Consider the following 12101-nt stretch of genomic DNA (forward strand, 5'->3'; position numbering starts at 1 on the left):
GTTGGAGTAACAGGTTCAGATATTTCAGGTTCTTCACCTATATCACTAGTAGATGAAAAACTACCAGCAAGCTCGGAAACTGCAACAGCTTCGGGATTATAACCTGTTTCTAGACCTTGGTAATCTGGATGGACTACCAATGACGATTCTCCTTCTTCAGGTGAACCTACTTTATTGCCACTAGGAGTTACAAGGACCTTCAAACCTTCGTAATGACTCGAGACCTCTTCAGGAGGTTCACCCCGCAATCTACGGGACTTCCTCAACAAATAGGCAACGGTAACAATCTCAGGAGACTTGCCCCGAAGTCTACGGGACTGTCTCGGTAATTCAGCCACAGTTAAAAAAATTTAACTACTGCACACGCAAACAAAGCAAAATCTCAAAGCAAACCACCTAAAGTCTCTAAAGAACCAAACAAATTTGAAGCACATGCCTAAAGAATCTAGGGCATCAAACCATACACAAACAGTAGCCTTCTGGACCGAAAACACTAGTTGGAGATGAAACCCAACATCGCCGAATCCAGTACAAAAGTGGTGGGCGGAACAGTTATCCCGGCAACCTGCTTAATGAATAGACCGGCACAAGTTCCTCCACTTTAACCGTCTCGATTGAAGTGAACCCCCCAGAAAATCCAAGTGATTCTAGCCGACGTCTGCTCCAGGTACAGTGGGATCTTCCCTCCACCATCACCTCAGTAGAATCCTAAAGATAATGGTCACTAAGGTTACCAACAGCAACAAATGCACCTGGGGGAATAGTCTACGACCCGATACCACGCAAGGGCAGAGTAACAAGCTCAATCCCCTTGCCGGCTCCTTGACAATAATCCAAGGTTTACCGACAAGTGACCCCAGGCTCCTCGACAATAATCTGAGGTTTACCGTTTGTAGTACGTGCATATCTGGCGTCTTTCCCAATGAAGGAGGATTGATCCCCTCACTAGTTCGGACACGGTCTCATGCTTCTCCTTTAAGAGGAGCTTTCCTAGAGTACAAATGAAACAGTCGGATTTATCCTACCACAAGATGAGCTACTTGTTTGGTTTTACTGTCTTGGAGAGTTAATTACTCTCCTACTCCAAGACACTAGCCTGATCTATATTGGTGTTTCAGAGATCTAGTAAATAAAAAGTTAGTAAGTTGATTTTACTTTAAGCGTTAATTTTATGGCTTTTCTTTAAGACAAAAGGTAGTGGAGATGAAACTGATGGTGTGTAGACTTGACCAAAATCCACTAAAAAGATGAACTTAGGATGATTTATACTAATTTTTCCTTTTTCAATGAATTCCCTAGCTAAGAGAGTTGAAGAATGAAAAATTGATATAAAGACAACTTTCTTGGCAATGAAAATCAAAGAAAACAAACTCTTTATCTTTTCAAAACATACAATACATTGCCACTAATCACTTCACGAAAATTCCTTTTTCTTTCAAAGACTCAAATGCTACCAAAGCAAACTTTCCTTCAAAAGATATTTTTTATATTTTTTCCTAATTAATAAAGCATGTAAAACTTACTTTAACAAAAATCAAAGTTAAAAAATCTATGGCAATCAAATCAACTCAAAAACAAATCTAAGAGAAATGCACCTAAAAGTAAATCTAACGAGGCAAAAGCATACTAAAGATGATTCCTGGATGTTTTCTCAGTCAAAATGTAACTAAAGACTAGTTAATGCAGAACCAAAAACCAGTCAAAAATAAAAATCAAAATCTTTTGTTCTTTTTCTCAAGAATAAAATTCAAAGTTCAGACAACAAACTTTTTCGAGATTCGCAAAGAGAAGACGCAAAGGTAGGTATCTCACAAGGGTGAATTCTATGACAGGCTCGACTCCTAAGAGGATTGAACAAAACCAGGGAGATCCAAAGTTTGAAAACCTCTAACGCCAAAGTCACTACAGGACCAGTTAAAAATCAAACCCTAAGGCAAAACCTCTATGAATTTCACTAAAACTCTCGACACTGACGAAACAAGCTTAGGTGAAGATTTATGGCAGAAAACCAGTGGGCAGAAAAAACAAATTTAAAACAAAATCTAAAAGGCAAAAAGAAGAAAATTGAAATTTTCTTAATTTTGACAGGGTACGCAGACAACCTGTTTGCACAGGTGCGGGTACGCTCTGTGCAAAAAGCTACAGTGCGTACAGGTACGCACTGTGCTCAACTCAGAGGCTGCGTACTTCTAGCAAAACTAAGAAAAGCTAAAATCTAATTTAACCCTAAGCTAGCCCACCCAAATACACAGTCAGACAGCCAAAAACCAGAAAAAAAACGACTTTCTCAGATCAAAATTTCATACCAAGGAAAAAACATTCACATCAATGGATTCCCCAGTATGGTCGCCATTTTGTCATACAGAAAGAGTCGATAGTGCGGACACAACCGACCTCCCTAGAAGCAAAGGCTTTCTAGTGACAAACAAGACAAATAAACACTACCTTTCTCTAAACATGCATCGAGAATACAAGTAATCAGGGGATTTTAACATACCTTTAGTCCAACACTTTGTAGTAGTCCAGCCTCGCCGATCCGAATGAGCTCCTCCTTCTCTTCGAAACCTGCATTCACTAACAAGCCAAAAGATTAAATAGCACCTGATAAACTCATAAAACAATACATATCCATCATACAGACCAAGGAGTATATGAAACCAATCATGAATAACAATCTGTTGAGAAAAATGAGTTCATTTGTATTAAGAGGAAACAAAAGAAACCATTACAACCTAAGCCTTGGTGTTGTGCAAGTCCCTCCTAGGGTCCAGCAAGAGTTTTCCTTTACTTTGATCAGCTCACCCACTCTCAAATAAGGCTAGGAAAGGATGGGAATCTCTCCTCTCAAGCTTTACAAGGGAGTCCTAATTCCAGCAGCATCTACCCTTAGGAATGTTCAGCTTTCAACCTCCCCTCCCTCTGGCCCAATGCCTGTATTTATAGTGTTCTAGAGGAATTTATTCAGGTCCACCATCAATGGGATAACCCCCTCTTTGGATGGGATAGCTCCCCTCTTGATGGGATAAGTTCCTCTTTGATAGGGATACATGAACCATCTCGAGGCGCTCCATACACGTCAAACAAGCTTCTAGAATGCTCTAGAAATGACTACAAGTAACTTTTTTGGAGTGAAACTTGCGCCTTTTGACCTTTACAGGAGTACGCACCCATTGATTTACAGACAGAGCGTACAAGTACGCAGGTATTGTGAACTTGGGGTGCGTACACGCAGGTAAGGCTAAGAGAAACTGTGTACCCAAAGATATATAGATTTTTAATGACTTTCTCTCTTTCTCGGAGTTTGACATGGAGAGCAGAGGTATGAGGCTTGCCAAGGAGGATAGTATGACAGTTGATGGAGCCATACTAACTGCAAATAGTCATGGTGACAAATTTTAGTGTAACAAGGGGAATGTCAAGGGTCACCCTAACCTTTTCTATTTCTAGAACCTCATAACTCATTATAAATTCTTTTGGGAGCCAAGCTTCCTTTAGGGTTATCTTAGAGAAATCTTGGAGTATAGTATAACAAGCCTTAGCTTCTCCACATTGCAGAGCTAGTACATCTCTTTGAAGGAGCAAGCGGAAATGACTGCAATGTTCCACTGTTGGAACTAGTGGCTGGTCGTAGTTTTACTGTATGATTGGATCTTTCACTCTTAATATAACAGAGCCAGCATGTTTCATGCATATGTTATTATTGTATTTTAGTTGTCTTAGTTACTCTAATGATAAATGTAGTTGTTTACTTACGCATGTATGTATGGACTCTTTCTATATATGGATGTATGAATCTTGTTGAGATGTGTTGTTGGTTTAACTATCACTTTGGCTTGTTGGTTCACCTACCTTCTAGCTTTTGATGTATCTTTTCTCGTACGTTCCCTTCCAATTTGTGTGTTTCCACAGGTTTCCAAGGGGCACAATCCTTCCACTTTCCATGTGTTATAACCCTTCATACACCTTCCTTAGCTTGCTTTGTTTGTCACACCCTTGCTACCAACAAGGAAATATTGCTTGCATTCATGCGCAACCATGGTCAAGGCGATATCGTATGACCCACTGCTAGGACTCCTACATCAAACAGTCTGAAGCCTAGTTGGAACTTCTTACCAGGGAGATCCCTGTTGGGGGGGAAAGTATCCAACTCGGAATGACCCTAACCCACTCTAAGGGTGACAGTTCCTTAGCAAGAGCTGAAAGCAAAGCTATCTAAAGTTTCTTCTTTATGACATGCAAGAGATAAAAGGAGGAGATCCACTTACCGATGTCTTGCGCAAATGGTCGATCCAATCTCCTTTGTTTGCCGCTTGCTCTCAGATCCAAGTCTTTTCACGGGCCCAGCTACACGAGATCCTGCAAATAAGACAAGAAAAGGAAACTACAAGAAGCATGCATACATAAATGATTCAAGGATTAGCATAAATCAAAGACGCAAGTAAGACAATACACCATTGAAACACATGCGAATAGAAGAACCTCAAATGCTTTATTAATATATGGAAGTAAGGTTCAGGCAGTGATACAACCATGAGAGGTCCAATCCAGCATCACCTTCCCGACGGAGAGAAATCTCTTCTTCACCTCCCTCAAGCAATCACCCAATGCTCACAACTGTAAACCAACAGCAATTCTTCGCGCTAAATTCCGGCCTCCAGATCCCATGGGATGAGATCCTTATATAGAGTTTTGGAGTGAAGGTAAGTCATCTTGATGTGTGACTTGTTGTCCTCTTCAACTCCAGTTGTTCTTCAGTCCTTCACTCAGAGTTTCTGCCTTCCACTTGGAGTTTTAGAAGCTCTTAACTCATCATTAGGCGAATCTTATGATCAAGTGTCTTTTTAGAAGCTTCCTGGGCACTGGCACTTTGAGAAAAAGATTCCTCCACATGTCCAAGTATGCCCAATGCAAGTAGCCTTTGTTCTACCTGCTATGCAATGCAGGTAGCCTTTGTTGTACCTGCTATGCAGCGCAGATGCCTAGTGGAGCAGCTGCTTTGATCCAAAATTGACCTGTTTTTGAGTGTTTTTCAGTGGAGAACTGATTTGCAGTGCTGTGGTTTGCTGACCTTGTTCCTCTAACGGTAAGAACAACATGTTTAGGGACTTTGGATCCCTTAGATTATTGACATTTCATGCTCTATGCTGTAAGGCACAAAAATGTCTATAACAGTTGCCCCCTAAAGTATGAGGTCGTTTATCGGGTGAAATGCTTTATTAGGAGGATCCGAAGTTCATTCAATCGCCGGGAGGTGACCTGTAACAAAATACAATACAATACATTATCTTTTCATACTTTCTTTTCATGATCTAGCTGAGGCGGGCATTTCCCATGCTCAGCTTTATAAATACATTTGTTGTACATAAACAGACGATCGTCTGATAATAGACCGATAATTCTCTGCTTTTAATTATCATCCTTTTAGTAGGATGATCATCTGCTGCACATGTCTATGTTTTTATCTCCTGAATATATATCACAGCCCGGATGGATGAAACTAGATCCGGGGTCTTCAAACTTGTCCGATCTTCACTCTAGTACAAGTCGATCCATGTGAGAATTTCTTGAAGTCGAACATGGAAAGACATCGCTTGATTACCAGTCAATAATGTAAATTGTTAACAAGCGCGAGAGGAATCACCGATAATGATGATGACCCTCAAGGTACTGCAGCACAATTCACGTGGTGTGAATATAGGATCTGACGTCGAACACCACGCAAAGTCTCCTGGTCGAAGGTCATTAATGTATACCTATCGTCGGGAGTGAGAAACTTGCCATTAAGGCATGCAAGCTTCAAAGTACTGAGGGGGTGTTCCTAGATCAACTTCTTGGATAATGAGCTGATGTCGACAAGAAGTGATCCGTCAAAGGAGGGTCTTAATGAATCCCACATCAGTGACACGGAACGGAGCTAGTGATGATGGTGAAAACGATCTGTGAAATATGATTCAGGGTGGCGGTCATGGAAGGATGAAAGATGATGTACGGTAGTGGATGGGACCCGGTTGACACTTTCTGAATGACATCTCTTGAACATATAACGACACTGATGTGATGGATCAGTAGCATTACCCCATGTATGGATGGTATGGCGAGACCATGGTGAAGGGACCGGTGAATGATAATAACCCAACCCGATATTTACGGAGGCAAAAAGTGTCATGTTCAAGAGCGACCTGCTACCATTAAGCTTTGAGGTTCTTCCCAATTTTTCCCCAGTCATTTCTGACCAGTACCTCTTTATTTTTGTCAAGCTTGAGGAGGATAACATATGCTTGTTCTATAACCTGCCCTTCGGGCAAGCCCATCGCTATGTTTTAACGAGCCTAGCGATAGGGAAACTCGTTCTCGTCTAAAGACAAGTTTGTCACTATCTAATATTTTTAACGAGCCTAGCGACAAAGACAACTCGGTCCTTTTCATTTTTAGAGAGTCTGAAAAGGGTACATAAAGTGGACTCCAGGGGTCCTTTTTCGTCATCTAATCCCTTAAGTCCGAAAAAGTATAAAACAATACAGAAGGGATGAATGTTCGATATCTTTATCGAGCCGAACTAGACAAGCGCTTGATCTTTTTGTGCAATAATCCCTCAGGTCCAAAAAGATTAAAATATAGAGGAGGGATAGCTCTTCCGGTCCTTTTAACGAGCTGGAAGGCCAAAACTCGGCAAACTTTTCATTTTTTACGAGTCAGTGAAAAGAGCTCAAAGAAGACTCGTCTTTTGAGGAACGAGTGATAAACACGCATAGCAGCAGATTCCAGGTACAGGTTGGAATTTTCCAATCACGGCAGTATTACAAGGATGGCTAAGTAGGATCACTCTTCACAGCTGTTCCTCAAAATAGGTAAACAATCAAGTGGATGTGAATGATCGGCCAAATGAAAAGTGGAGGTGACGGTGCACAAACACGACCAAGGCTTTTATGGCTGATGAATTTACGGTCTCAAATGGTTATTTACCGGTTCATTTTTTCTGAATGAGCTTGAACTCTGGGGGAAATCCTGCTCACAAGCTTATTTTATTTTTTAACGAGCATGAATTTCCGCATTAAAACTGCTCGGATCTTGCGTTTATTTTTTAACGAGCATGAACTTTGCCAAAACTGCTCGTTTTTACCAGTCATAAAGTAGGAAGGTCTCATGGAAGATTCCTATTTTTTAAGGAGCTTCATCTCCCTACGCTTTGCTCCATATCCTCTCTTTGTGCAAGCCGGGTATCGGCTCATCTACGGGTTAGCGGGGTTAGTCCTACCTAAAACTAAAAGCCGCCCGAGCTTGCATTCCAAGAGGTTTGCATGCCCCCAGGTGTAAGTCGAATTTCAAGGCTGCCCCTACTTTTCCGTCAAAAACTTTTGTTTTCAACAGGTGAGGCTTACCTCTTTCAGGTTACCCAAAGATTGCTCTGCTAATTCTTTCAAACATAAACTTTCTTCGGCGACGCCGACTAGGCGACGGTGAATGACGACGATTCACCACACACTTAACTTTAACAAAATAATCTTTTTCCAGAACAACCCCATTCCTAAATGCCCCTTCTTCCGCATGAGAGCTCTTCCTGGCCCTTTTGTTTTACGAAGAAGAAGGAGGGGAAGGGGTATGGGCTAGTCATATTCTCCCGCGGAAATTCTACTTTACACCCAAGCTTTTTTCTGCCTTCAGAGCAAACCAGGATGCATGCCCCCTGGGTTCCGACCTTCCTTTCCCGAATTACTCGCACTCATCGGGAAGAAGGACCAGAGGTAGAGACCTTTCTTGATCAAATAGACCATTCAGGATAGGTACGTGACTATTTGCTATGCGTGATCCCGGAAATGAAAGTTGGTCTACGAGCTTGACCATTCTTCCTTCGTATGGAAAACACATTATTCGAAAGAGTGAGGAGACTATTTCTTCCATGCAATATATGTAGTCTCGTCCAAGGAGTAGGTTATAATCCAAGGGTCCTTGGACGACCATCAAATTCATCTTGACAGCCTTCCCTTTCAGTGTAATAGGCACATTAGGTAGAATCCCTAATGGTCGACTGGTTCCTCTGTCAAAACCCGAGAGTTTTCTTGTCTCAGGCAAAAGCGCCAGGCAACCCAGCGCTTTCCAAGCAATAGAGGACAGGATACTCACAGACGCCCCCTCATCAATGATAGTTCCAGCCATCACCATTTTGTATATTTGGACTATAATTCTAAATGGTATACTGGCTGGTAACCGGGGTCTGCCTAGTTGGTTCCAATCAAAGGACACAACTAGGTTGCTTGGTGGTGGGACCGAATATACGGACGGATATGATTCTGATGACGCTCCTTCCTGCGATAAAGGAGTGGGCACATTTCCCTAATGTTCATCAGAATCGGTGTCGATGAAAAGAATCTGGACGGTGTCATCCTTACTCTCTTCAGTAGGGGTGTCAACTGAAGATGAATCCTCAGTGACTGTGGTATTTGAAGATGAAACTTCTGAAGGGAGAACCGGGTCAACTGCCGTTTCGACCTTTGGACTTTCGTCCGGTCCGGATTCAGTAGGTTCACTTTCAGTGACTGACACTTCAGCTGGCCCTATGAGCGGGGCAACTGTATTTTCAACCAACGAAGGACTTGGCGCGAGTTTTTGATATCCAGGAGGAAGTAGCACCGGTGCCACCGGTTGATCTTCCAAAACTCTCTTTGCTTCGTCTAAAAAGGGACAACGGCGAAGGGTGTGATTGCCTTCACACAGTTCGCAGGGGAATCTCATTCCCCTTCGTCGTCTGCGACCTTCACTTTCGTTGGTCGACGGTAAGCATTCAACCTGGTTGTCAGAGGTTGACGCTTCCGAATCGTGCAAACGAGGGGACCAGTCCCTTAGTATCCGGGGAATACTGGGACAATCACTGTGGAAGTGGTCTCCTCTACATATGACACATGGCGATTTGGGCCCGGTCCGTGCTGTGTGTGGGTTTTCGTTAGATACCTTTTGCTTGCCCCCAGGCACCTTTGGCTCCTTCTGCTTCTTTTCTTTCTTCTTCTTTTCCTTCTTCTTTTCTATGGGAGCTCCGCTTTTGGCGGCTTGACCTTTCGAAGAAGAAGGATCGGAGGAAGGCTCATAAGAAGTGGAAGGCTGGAGGGTAGCTCGAGACTGGTCTAACTGTTGACTCGACTGTTCAGGAACCGTGGTGGTCTGAACTACAGCGGTTGAGAATATCCAAACTGGTAGGCCAATTGTCAGTCCTGGAAGCGACAATGTGGCCATGTGGGGCGCACCAACTTCTCCCCAAGAGGAGAAAGGGCTAGGGGTCCCATCGCGTGGAATCCCTTGATTGGTGTGTTCCATGTTCTCAACCCGAAGATCAATGTAGGAATAAGGGATGATTATTTTCCGTTTAGAATGAATTTTATATGACGACGCTTTTTAAAGACACAACTTGCTTTTTCACTTTTTAAGAGTTGAGAAAAAGCTAAAGATGACTCTAGTCTCCTTCGATGTATTAACGAGCCCGAAGTGACAAATGCTCGGATGGACTTTTTCAGTTATAGAGTTTGAAAAAGGCCAAAAGAAACTACTCTGGAGTTCTAGGCAAGGGTGTGCCAAACCTTTCGCGAAACCACAGAATACGTTTTACGGTACGAGTGGTCGATCTTCGTGAATGTTGTGTTCACTACATCGCGATCAGTAGGGCAGCCGACACGGCTTCCTATGGATAAAGGCTTTGTTCCTATAAGGGTCCCCCAATATACGCGACGGTACGTGGGGGCACAAGTCCGTATTAGTGCTATCGTCACTCAGGAGGAATCACCCACCTTCGTAGAGATCGACAGTCACTATGTTTAACGACGCCGGTTCACGTCTCTACCTAGACCTCTACTGTGTTTCGTTATGTTTCAAAGCGTTGTTAGATAAATTCAGTTCTTTTTAGGTTGATCTTGCTTAGCAGTTTGCCTTTATGGATCACCACGTGATGTATGATACAACTCCTAAATGCAGTCTAAGAATGATAAGAAAGCTTTTTCAATTCTTTTAACTTATGAAAACCTTAACTACTGAAGGAAAAGAAAGACATCATCTTTTCAAACAGATCATAGAGCACACACTGATGCACTTTTCCTAAATCGACATGCAAACTGTCAAAATGCACATGCACAATGCAAGTATTTCTTTTGTTCTTCCTTAATGTTTGGTGTATGACAAAAAGAAAGCTGTTGTACGATTTCGAATTCAATTTCAAGCGAAAGCAAACAAGTGTTGTCCAATAATCAAAACAACACCTTAAGATTCACTCGTTTCAACACAAGAAATACTGAAATTCGAACCATATAACGAAAGTAAATGCTCAAGCAACTATGAACAGCAATAAACTAGCTCTTAGAATCGTAACGACACTTTCTCATAGGTCTAGATCCAAGAGGTCATAGCAAGACTAGTTCACTTTCGCTATGGGAAACTGTGAATGACAGCAAGAAATACAATAAGAAAAATCATGGTTTCTTCATACAACTGAGGCGGAATGAAGGCAAAGAGAAGTGGTTTTAGCTGGGTATATAGGTTGACAACAGGCTGCAAAAACAATACTGAAAACTGGGCAACAGACAGTGGGGAATCCTAGCTGCACAAGGCAAAACTGGATCAGCGCACGTGCTGCACTGTCAATCTAAGATGCAGCGCAGGTAGCCCCTTCGGGACCTGCATTGCAGTGCAGGTAGCCTTTGTTGCAGCTGCACTGATGAGACAACTCACGTCTCTCTCAGATTCCGGGTCACAGTTTGCTCAAAAATGAACGGTTTTTGGCCAAATCAGAGGCTGCCAGTCAAGTATACACTAAAGGATGATTAAAGGAAGATGAACACTATCACAAAGAGCTAAAAAGAGTCCTTGTGGATCAGTTCTTCAAATCATAAACATGCCCAGCACTGGGCTAGAGTAGCTGCCCTCTACTTTTCATTCGAAGGACTCGCATGCAGTTCGATTCGGTACTCTTTTGTTTAAGAAATGAATAGCAAGAAACACAAGCTACCAACAAGACACGATCCCCAGCGGAGTCGCCAGTCTGTTGGGGGGGAAAGTATCCAACTCGGAATGACCCTAACCCACTCTAAGGGTGACAGTTCCTTAGCAAGAGCTGAAAGCAAAGCTATCTAAAGTTTCTTCTTTATGACATGCAAGAGATAAAAGGAGGAGATCCACTTACCGATGTCTTGCACAAATGGTCGATCCAATCTCCTTTGTTTGCCGCTTGCTCTCAGATCCAAGTCTTTTCACGGGCCCAGCTACACGAGATCCTGCAAATAAGACAAGAAAAGGAAACTACAAGAAGCATGCATACATAAATGATTCAAGGATTAGCATAAATCAAAGACGCAAGTAAGACAATACACCATTGAAACACATGCGAATAGAAGAAACTCAAATGCTTTATTAATATATGGAAGTAAGGTTCAGGCGGTGATACAACCATGAGAGGTCCAATCCAGCATCACCTTCCCGATGGAGAGAAATCTCTTCTTCACCTCCCTCAAGCAATCACCCAATGCTCACAACTGTAAACCAATAGCAATTCTTCGCGCTAAATTCCGGCCTCCAGATCCCATGGGATGAGATCCTTATATAGAGTTTTGGAGTGAAGGTAAGTCATCTTGATGTGTGACTTGTTGTCCTCTTCAACTCCAGTTGTTCTTCAGTCCTTCACTCAGAGTTTCTGCCTTCCACTTGGAGTTTTAGAAGCTCTTAACTCATCATTAGGCGAATCTTATGATCAAGTGTCTTTTTAGAAGCTTCCTGGGCACTGGCACTTTGAGAAAAAGATTCCTCCACATGTCCAAGTACGCCCAACGCAGGTAGCCTTTGTTCTACCTACTATGCAACGCAGGTAGCCTTTGTTGTACCTGCTATGCAGCGCAGATGCCTAGTGGAGCAGCTGCTTTAATCCAAAATTGACCTGTTTTTGAGTGTTTTTCAGTGGAGAACTGATTTGCAGTGCTGTGGTTTGCTGACCTTGTTCCTCTAAGGGTAAGAACAACATGTTTAGGGACTTTGGATCCCTTAGATTATTGACATTTCATGCTCTATGCTGTAAGGCACAAAAATGTCTATAACAATCCCCTGACATGTTGGTGGGTCTATCACCATTAACA

This window comes from Pinus tabuliformis, chromosome X, assembly GCF_031772625.1.
Source record: "Pinus tabuliformis cultivar Carrire ecotype Pingquan chromosome X, CPIR1, whole genome shotgun sequence".
NCBI classification, from domain to species: Eukaryota; Viridiplantae; Streptophyta; class Pinopsida; order Pinales; family Pinaceae; genus Pinus; species Pinus tabuliformis.